Source organism: Pteropus vampyrus, unplaced genomic scaffold, assembly GCF_000151845.1.
Source record: "Pteropus vampyrus isolate Shadow unplaced genomic scaffold, Pvam_2.0 Scaffold1, whole genome shotgun sequence".
Lineage (NCBI taxonomy): Eukaryota > Metazoa > Chordata > Mammalia > Chiroptera > Pteropodidae > Pteropus > Pteropus vampyrus.
The window spans coordinates 36,383,268-36,394,529 of NW_011888782.1; the positions used below are offsets into that span (position 1 = coordinate 36,383,268).

Consider the following 11,262-nt stretch of genomic DNA (forward strand, 5'->3'; position numbering starts at 1 on the left):
CATCTGGTCATCTTAATATACTTTTAACCCAAAACACTGAGAAATAAAAAGGAAAAGAAATGAACAGTAAGTAGATTACATTTTGCAGGCTGATAGGCTTACAAGTCTCCCCAAATATCAAAGTCATACTAAACTGGGGGATTATTAACTTCTTGAAGAGGTTAATCTCTTTAATATAAAGTCAGGGTCATAGCTGTCTACAAGTTATATGTACAATGCCAAAAAAAGTTCACAGTAACATTTTTCTGTATCATAATAATTATAAAGGCTAAAAAGCATAAATTCACTATCAAGTTACAGGTTCTCACCACATACATGCAAAGATTTTCCATTTACTTTGATGAAATCTTACTAAGAACATTTCAATTACCTATAGTCAATTACTCTGTCCCAAGAAACCATTTCTATTAGCATTAAGACCCTTTAAATTAATAGATTGTGATTAAGTTTGTAATTTGGGTCCTCCTTTTAACTGTGTACGATTACTAACATGTATAAAAGTAACATTTGTTGATTTTCACAGTATCTTACAAAATTAATATCATATTTCAACAGAAATATATTCATTCTCTCAAATCAGATCACATGTATCATTTATTTGCACATTCTTTTTAATCTGATAAATTTTCCAAAGTAAAGGTTTATTTCCATTATACTTAACATCTCTCTAGCTCTAAGAGGTTTCGTATTTTAAAGTCATCATTTGTAAATGTTTCAGCAAGCCCCTTCTAGTTACAGACATCTAAGATGGGTCTATAATACACTAAAATTTCTACTCATGAAAATTTACATTTTTATAGAGACAGACACTAAGATTGAGAGAGGTCAAGCAATCCACATATTTAATAAGCTGAAAAGTCAAGATTTGAACTAGTTTTTCTTACTTTAAATCAAATGCTTTTATCATCAACTGAGAAGTTTAAAAATATATTTGTTCATCAATGCAATATAAAATGGGGAGGAAGGGAATGTTCCTACATGTTTCTAAAATGCTTTCTTTTCCTCCTATTCCCTTTGAGCAGCTATTTCTGCATCTTAAACCAAGTCTCTTTAAGCCTCTTTTATTGGACTTGTACTGCTCACCTGAATTCTCTAACCATGGTTTTGATCCATATTGCTTTCATTATTTTTACAACTTTCTTCACTGTCCTATGAAGAACAAAGAACATTAAGGGCCTCACTGGAAAATTATCCAAGTTCATTGTTTTTCTTTAGATAACTATTATAGTTTTAAAAAGAAAAAAAGGCTTCTTTTAGGATTTATAAGCACCAAGGAAAAGGTATCGATACCTTGAAAGCTAATGATGTAATTCTATACATAATCTGTAATACTGTCCTTAAGACTATGGGGCCGGGGAGGGGTGGGGGCCATGGGGAGAAATCTCTCTGGAATGGCATTAATCTTTAAGAAACTAGCCAATTCCCAAGAGTGTTTATTGCCTGGAAGCTGGAGGTAGTTCAGATTGTGTTAAGGAGGCAAGATTGTGAAAGGTCAGTAACTAAATATCAGGAAATACTGGGGCAGGTAAAGCTGTGACTTCTGTTGGGACCACACACAACCTGTACTGTTATTGATGAGTGGAACCCCCGACCTTGCACTCCAAAACTTAATTCCTATTATCTGTCCCTACCCCAACTTCTGGTAGCAGGCCCACTGGTATGGATTTTGGTGATGGAGTAAATAATAAATAAATATGCTCTCAGAAGAAAGAGAGAGAGGTAAGCAGCCCAACACAGTCACTGAAAGAGGGAGATTCATCTGTGTGAGTAGGAGGTGCTCTGGACAAAGCTTAAACTTTAAAGTGATTTAAAGAAATAACAGCAGGACTGGGTAAAATGAAAGAGGTAAAGAATTAGAAAACTGAAGTAAAAATATATACATATACAAATAATTTTCTGTTTAACCATATTACGAAGCATATAACTAATCATTTGATTTATGAAACATCTTAAATCTGGTATAATCCTAGTGGTCCCACTAGGTGGTTATTTATGAAAAATGTTTTCAGGTGTTTTAAAAAGTTCACACTTTAAGGAAATACTTCATATTTGAAACTGTAAAGCTCTATATTGTACACGTGAAGCCACATATTCCTGGGGGGAAAATAATGGAAGAATTAAGACCTGTGGGAAAGGATGAAGGGACCATATTAGACCCCAAAACGATGGAAGCACTAAAACTAAGGCATAAAGGAACTAATCAAAATTCATGGAGCATGATACAAAACCTCTAGCTACCTGTGAAAAACACACTTTTAAATCACTGTTTTGCTAGATCTTGCCCTTTCTCTAAATACATCTATGTGCCTTTTTTTGTGATTAAGAAGGCTAAAATTCTCAAAACATGCACTAAAGAATTCTGAGATATTTCTGTACTTGAACAACAGTCAGGCTCAACCACCCTCTCTGATATTTTCCCAGAGGAAACGAAGAGCATAATTCCACTTCCGAAACTTTGAAAAAGAACTGCTATGTGGCACTGCTCAAGACCTAGTTAACCTCAGGCTTTGCTGTTTCCTCTGGTAAAACTTCTTGAAACAGTGCCAAGAATCATTTGATCACTTAAACCAGTGCTGATGAGTTGGAAGCAGCTGGGGTATATGAATCATTCATTTTTTTCTGTTATATTTTTATATTTAAATAGTTTTCTGAAGGACCAAGTAACTTTGAAGGCTCTCTGGAAACAAGGGAAAGACCACTGGATTAGGGGACAGGAAACCTGGAGAATAATTCTGAATTAGGATTACACTTTAATGTCAACTGTTCTCTATTTTTTTCTATCTAATGGCTTTTCTCAGTTATTTTATAAGCTTCTGGAGAGTAAAAAACTAAGAATACTTCTTTATCTATGTTCATAAGAACACAAGATAATGAATGGTCAATTAGCAGATGTTCAATGATATTTACTTATTGAGTATAATTAATAAACTCAAACAATAAAACAAAACGGTTCCTCGTTTTTTCCCCACTAAAAACAAGTTTGCATTAAAAATAGGAGAAATAGCATAAAATAATGTCTAAAGGTTCTAACTGATTATGCCAAAAAAGCCAAATGGAAGTTTCACGGGGCAGGGTAAATGGCAGAAATGAAAATAAGGGTGTATAATACATCATCCCTAACTCTGAAAACACAGATGTTCCTTGTCAACAGCACTTATGTTATTTCTTAACTAATCTGGGAGATTTCTCACATTCATGAATGCTCATAAGTAAACTATGTATATGATTTTTAAATTAAATAAATATTACCTATAATCACACAGCTATTGACAATTTTGACTCCCAGTCTCTTTTCTTTATAACCCCAAAGCCTGGCAGATAAATAGGGGGTTCAATTTTTATCCCATTCTTCTTCACTCACATGTTAGTTTTAGGAAAAATATAAGCATTTCCTCTTGGTATTAAAAGCATTAAGTATATAATCTTAATGGCTGAACAAATTTTTTTTTACTGTAATTGGGAAATTCAGGTAAGCATCTTGATTACAGTTACTCAGCTTAGGTAGCAAACTCAGTTCTGAATCTAAAATGTGTGGTTCCAAGCTAGTAACCAAATTGCTTTTCGAAGTACAATGTTGTACTTCCCATCCTTCCACCTACATTACAGCTCATTCAACAAACACCTGAGTTCCTTCCTTTTCTCCAACACAAAATAGCTACTAAATCCAGGTTGGCTTTCTTACTGATCCTCCTACTCTCTGCTATTCCATCAGTCACTTCCTCCTTCCTCTACCTCTTCAAAGCAAGACCAGCTTTTAATATCTGGCTCATGTCCCCTCCCCTACATAAAGTCTTACTGAACAATCAGAACATTCATTCATTCATTCATACATTCAAATCATTCAATAATTACATAGTTAACACTCTGTACCAGGCACTGCTGTGAGTATTGGAAAAGAAAGAGAAACAAAACAGACAAGGTTGCACTCTCATAGGAAGAACAGAGGATAAGCAAGTACAAAAATAAAAAATTAATTTATCAGTGATATGTATTATGAAAACAAGATGATTTCTGCACTATTTCCAGTTACTTTCTGACAATTTGCTATAAAACTGCATTATTGAAAGCAAGGATTCCATCTTATGTCAAAGCCTGGCACATAATAGATACTTCAGTGATCAGTAAATCAATGCATGTATAAATGAGGAGGATAGATGAATGGATACAATGATCATGGATGGATAGAAGAATGAATGAATGAACGAACGAACGAAAGAACAAACAAACAAATGGACAAACAAATGCCTCAAACTGTGATTAAACCATTTCATCTCTATGTTTTGTTTCCCCCAACTATGTTGGTCTCCCAACTAGGTTGAGGGTCAAGAGCCTACACCCTGCAAATCTATATTGGTCTGGCCTGCCCAGCAAGGGTGAAAATGAATCTGAGTGATTTTACATAGGATAGATACCTCCAGTTAAGGCATTGACCCTCACTATTTCCTATCCTCTTTGCTAGTACCCAGTTCCCATATTCGTGACCCCTCTTTGGCTCCTATGAGCATCTGCCACCAGAAAGTTTCTCCTTTAGGACAGAGTTTCAAAGTTTAGTAACAGTAGATAGCAAAAACTTTATAACATATGAAAAATTTTAAAAAAAGTTTAGTAACAGTAGATAGCAAAAATTTTATAACATATGAAAAATTTTATAACATATTCTTAACTAATTCTTTTGGAATTGTGAGAATAGTGATTTCTAGGCCAGACTGTCTATAATTACATGATCTAAATCATTCTAATGTGTGACTAAATTCTCAAAAGCTTACCAAAACTAATTTTATTTTTTTAAAGATATGTTAAAGTTTTCAAAATATTCAGAAGTAGTGGTGGAATATATTTTTAAATAAAATAAGAGAAAATGTCAAAGACTTCAACAGTGTAGAATCACTTGCTTACATCACTGGACACAATTATCACAGACCATAATCAAGGACACTGTTTCTCAAACTTACTTAGCCTTGACAACAAAAATAAATCCACAAACAACTCTGTGTTCCTCAGTCTAAGGAACATGGTCTTAACAGTTAAACATTCGCTTCAGGTACATATTTAATTGTCAACAGTATTATAAACACAAGTGCAAACTTGTGACAAAAATCCAATAGTAATGTTTAGTCATAAGGTAACTAATCAGGCCACCCAGAAAATGTTCACATTATTATTATTTTTTATTTATCACCTAAATGAAACATTAAAAAATTTTGTTAATTCTCATTAAGAACTAGCTAAGGATATGTCCCTGGGGATATGTCCATTACACTTGACTCAAGTTTAGGAAACCCAGATCTTAAAAAACAGAAGTAAGGGTCTCTCTCAAGAAATGAATTCATGTATACTTATGGCATGGGCATATATATTTACAACAAACCGAATACTTTAATCAAAGTTCATTCCTGATTAATATTCAAATTCTTAAAACTTAAATATTTTAAATTTCTCTGCCTATCAGCCACAGTTCTCTGTTGGACAAATAGTTAACAATATATAAGCTCTTTCGAACAGCAAATTACTGCTATTTAAAAAGAACCATGTAGTTGATTTATCTTGGTCAAATAAATTTGTTATTAACGTCTGATTTTGCTTTGGTTCGTCTTAAAATGAGAACATTTGTTTAACATTAAAGTTATGTGAAAGAGCATCAGAAAATATATCTAAAATTTGATCTGTTCACAAAATATCAAAAAAATTATACGCAAAATATCGAAAAATTATAAAGTGTGACCCTAACCAATATGAGGAATTATAGATGAAATCTGAAGATTTTGGAACCTCTTAGTTTAGGTTCCTGACCTTCTTTGTGAAATAAATATAATCTTCTCACCGTGTTTTAATAACATAATTAAAACACGTTCACTTTTTATTTACCCAGAGAATCATATATATAACAAGAGAAATATTTCCAGAATAGGAAACCTGTGTTTTATGTATACCTTAATTCAAATTATCATAAATGCTTAAAAGCAGAAAAATGTAGTAGTAAGAGAATTGCAGGTGGAGCACTGACCAACCTGCAGGAGCTATTTCTCTTATTTCAAGCGGCGCAAGCCAATTTAGCATCACTAAACATGATATATTTTGATAAAATACTTTCCAAAGGAAATAATCATAGCAAAAGAAATAGGACTGTATTTTTGCTGTACTGAGTTAGCTAAAAAGCCCCATAATTGGAAAGAAAGGCTTCTTATAAACATCATAATTACAAAAAATGCAATAATTTAAAGACTACTTGTACTAGCTTTCATATATGTAATACTGACCTTTTGAGAAGTTAAGCTATTTTTTTCCACTTGGACATAAAGATATATCCTATTTATTTTAGCATAAATCAGCTCTCAATTCCATCTCCAGATACTATCCTATGTCTCTTCTTATTTCCAAGGAAAATTTTTTTAAACATTTGTCAACAGCACCTATCACCTTTTTCTCCCTTCCTACTTGCTTCTCGACCCACTACTATATAGGCCTTCGCCGCCTCCCATTTCTCAAAAATGACTCTCCTTGAGATCACCAAGGGCCTGAACATTGCTAGATGCTGTAGTAGGTTTACAGCCTTACCTTGTTTCCTCTGCTTGAATTACTTGACATTCTCTTGGTTTTCCTCCTGCCTATTTGGCCAGTCCTCAGGCCCTGAACTGGTTGATACCACTCCCACCTACCCTCTTCGAGACCTTCTTCCTATACACTTCTGCATTTTTGTCTTCCAAAGGCCTACTAATTAAGATTTCAACTGAAACCACTTCCTCACAGAGGCCTGCCATGCTCCTATAGATCTGGTCAGTGCCCTACTTATAATTCTCTTACTACTCCATTTTTCTGCTTTTAAGCATTTATGTTCATTTGAATTAAAGTAATTGCATAAGTAATTATCTGACGTCAACTCCCCTCACCAGAATGTAAGGTTAGGGGCTGTGATCCCTAGTGCCCAGCATACAGCTTTCTATACCTGCCTGGACATTTGAAGGAAAGAAGGAAGGGAGGGAGAGTGGGAGAGAAAGAGGGAGGAAGGAATGAGTTTCACAAACTAAACCAATAACTATTAACTTTGATTCTAAAAGTATAAAACTAAAGAAAAAATAGTATTTCAATAATTTGATTCAGATTTTATAAAACAAACCAACTATGAAATTAGCTGAAGTTCAGAAGAACTAGTAAAATTAGAGATACTGTGTAAAATTTAAAGTATAGTTATCCTGAAGATTGAAATGAATGGCATTTAAAAAAAAAAAAAAACCTATTAAAAAAAAATAGTTCCAGAAATCAAAACTGAAGACTGTTTTGCAGAATTGTTAATCCACTCAGGCTCAGCAGAAATCAGGCTATAATGAAGAAAACCATAGACATTTTAGAGTAAATATTTATTAAATCCAAATTAATATTTTAAAAGTATTCTTAATAACTCAATTTGTTTTTAAAATGATAAATGAAGCACTGATTACTCAAAATATCTAGAATCCCGTGCTGTTGGCAATAATGTGCAAACCATTCATGCTCCTTCTCCTTGTTTATAAAATTAGTAGTGGAGTAGCTGATCTGCGAGGTCCCTCCCAACACTTTAGAAAGTTTAAGAGTTATACCAAGAAACCTAACACAGTAACATCCCACTTAATTAGGAAGTTTGCTTCTGAGACTTTAACTATTCAAAATGTAAAAGATTATAAACCTAAAAACAAAAAACAAAAAAACCATTAAAAGTCTTCTGAATAGCCAGAATGTTTTCACTAACAGTATCAAGTCCTATATATTTAACGCAGGCCTTTACATGTTAATCATTGTTTTAATTTTGATCACTGTTGCAATATGCTTCATTATCTAGTAGCGAATCATTTAACAACCTTGAGAAGAGTCAAAAGGGGAACAGGGTAAGAAAAGGGAATAGAAAAAAAGATTAAAAGCACAGATCATTTTCTAAAGAACAGTAACAGAACATTTATAGCGAAGCAAACAAAACAACATACCTCCATATCCCATTCTTACAACATTCTATTAATTACAGCACTAACGATTTTGAATTATAAAAAAAAAGTAAAATTATGTTTGCTAAATTCTATTTATCAAGGCAGGAAAATATATCATCACTGAAAGTTTAAAATTTAAACTTAAATTTATAAAAGTTAAAAACTATTTTTTAAAAAAAGGTCCTAGAACTTAAACTCAAAAGCATTATACTTGAACTGGTACATTATAGTCCCAGCAATAAAACATTAGCACAGGAAGTAGTACCTTATTTATATGCCAACAACTTTAAGTAAGAAAAATACTAGTAAGGCAGTAACACATAGTAACACATTAGTAAGCAAAAAACTCTTCTGCATTTACAATTAAAAGCAAACAAGAGGACAAAAAATGGGAGAAGGGACTCTCTTCAGTTGAAATTTATCTCTGGAAGCTATCCTAAAATTAGTATTAATTGTTTGGCATTTGGGTGGCTCTGGGTTTTTGAAGATGGCTACTTAACTGGCAGACTAAAACATTTCTACCACAAAGACATAATTGCAATACTTTTGAAAAAAAAAATCAATACTTAAAACAAATCTTAGTTTTATAACATTGTCTGGATACTGAGATATAAAACAGATGAGCAAAAGTGGTAAAAAGGTACAAACTTCTGGGGGAAGTGGGAATGTATTAAAAAAAGTTTCCATATATGCCATATTGTGCTTAAAATTCTTAAAGTAAAAACTGCACGTTTTTGCCAAATGTTCCCAAAAGTATACAACAATTCTGTAAAATATTGGCTATGTATAGAACGCACTTTAAAAAATACTTCTATCAGGTTAATGTGAATATTTTATCAAACAGAAAGCTTGCCAAAATATCTGCTGCCCTAACAAGCTAAGAAGAAATTATTGCTGCTACCTAAATCTTTGAAATAAACATATTTTTGAGCTAGATTTTAAAATATTGGTTCATATACATACTGTACTAAAGTAAACATTATAAAAATGTTTTATAAACATGCCACTATAGATATACAAATTGATAGAATCTAAATTCTATTAAAAATTTTGCAATTGTAGCAATAATGATATACCGTAAGTCTTTTCTAAAAAAATATCACACTAGTCTACAGCCATGCCACCCTGAACATGCCTGATCTCGTCTGATCTTGGAAGGTAAGCAGGGTTAGGCCTGGTTAGTATTCGGATGGGAGACCACCTAAGATACCAGGTGCTGTAAGCGTAAAAAAAAAAAAAAAATCATACTAGTATTCCTTTGAGAACACAGTTCGTGATTGAGAAGTAGATCTAAGAAATTCTATAAATTCTGCCCTGGTGCTGATAAATTATATCCTTTATAACTCAAATAAGTTTTATCTTAAATTCCTATTTGCAAAGTAAAAGAAACAGCCAACTCCAGGATATTAAATACCAAAGGTTGTAGGCAATGTATGAAAACTGAACAACAATTCATGCCCATAGCAGAGACCAATTAAAAAACCACTAATTATAATTTGGCATGTAATTCCATTCTCAAAGCTACTTTCTAAAAATCTGTTTAATTCCACAATTATTACCTGTCTAGTTTTGCAAAGCACTAGATAGTCCTGCATGACAGAACAGTGAAGAAAATATGGTCCTTTCACTTCAGACTTGGTAAGAGGAACAAGGCACAAATAAAGGATGATAAAAGGGGAATTCCCAAGTTGGAAATCCTGAAAGAGACTGGCCTGGATCACCAAAAAAATTTTCAGCAGATATGGGGAAAAGACTATTTCTATTTCCTAGGATGCAGGGGAAAGGTCTTAATTTTATCCACCCCAGAACTTATGTGTGATTACTCTATGAAAGTTTAGCAAGTGAAAGTATGATTAAAGATATTTTAAGGCAAAACTAGCAGGTTCTATAAAAAATTAGAAGATTTATTTAAATTTGCTCCCAGTTAAATATAGATTGTTCTTAAGCAAAACTCATTCAAGAATTCACTTATGAATAACAATGAAAAAGGTTGGCCTCAGACCAGATATAAGGTAGACTTTAGCTGTTCCATAAACATTTATTTGTATAATTACAGAAGACTAAAATCATGAAATTTAGTATCTCTTATTAAAAATAGTGACCATTTAATGTTTTTAAACCATTGGACATATGTTTTTTTCCTGACAACATACTTATATATTCACATTTTTGGTGAATACTTGCTAAGAATTCATCTAAAGTTCGATGTGACTGACACCAAAAGACAATGTTCTTTAATTAACTGAATCCCACATAGAAATCTTACTTTTGACTCTTCAGTAAAATAAAACAAATGATTAATATAAATTATCACATGAGCATGCAAAAGATAATATTGAACATTCAAAGAAATAGCAGAATGATGTTTAAAAAGAATAGTCAGAATAATGAAATAATTAGAAAATTAACAAAAAACCTTTTGATTTAAGACTTATCTTCTGTCCAAAATGCTAGCAAAACAGAAGCAATGTCTTTAAAAATTAGATAAATAGCCAGTATAAACTCCTAGTAAACTAAACTCTTTATTTTTTCATTTTAAAGAAAGCCTGACGCAGAGAGTATATTTTTATTGTATTAACCTTTCATTATTTCCTACATCTGAAATTAAACTCTATAACTGATATCAAGTGATTAAAATGAACCTAGACCCAATTAACTGCCTGTATATAATGCTGTGACTCAAATTTTACCCAAAAAGTATAGGCTTTTTGAAATCTTTTGCACTGATTTAAATGAGCTTCTCAAATACAATCCAATTACATGGGAAGAAGGGGATCCACTGCCATAAATATACAATTATATTATATAATTAACAAAAATACTTAAGAACTTGCCAAATCATGTCCTTAAAACTAGATTTAATAATTAATTCTATAGAAAATAACAGTAAAACTAAAAGATAATCTACCATAGGTACTTTCTTGATGTCTCCACAGTATACTGAAAACACAAGTACAGAAGGAAAACAGAGATGAACAGAGATACAGTTGGACATTTGCCTAAAAACTGGCTTCACAAAATGAGGATGAACAAACTATATAAACCATGAGGATTAAACTCTTTTAATTTCTTCTCTCTGGTCATCATAAAAGAGGTGCCCTTAACATAGGTTAAGTGTCTATGTAAAAAGAAGCATAAAGAAATCTGTTGAGATGGGAGGGACTGCAGAGCATCCATCAACATCTGTTTGAAAAGACCTGCCAAGCTCTCAGGAGTTACATTTAAATAATGTGACCCTTCCAGACAGGACAATAAGGAGACAGATTAGACCCTTCAAGTGGTGATTCATCTTCAGACACATGGCAAG

The 11,262-nt window shown here is 32.6% G+C and overlaps 1 protein-coding gene and 1 pseudogene across 11 annotated transcripts in view; one reads left to right on the plus strand and one right to left on the minus strand.

The window, feature by feature from the left end:
• The window catches only part of BBX (BBX, HMG-box containing), a 251,169-nt gene that overhangs the window by 189,593 nt on the left and 50,314 nt on the right, over positions 1 to 11,262 (minus strand). The gene's annotated exons all lie outside the window — the stretch shown is intronic.
• On the plus strand, positions 9,063 to 9,180 carry LOC111736762 (annotated as a pseudogene).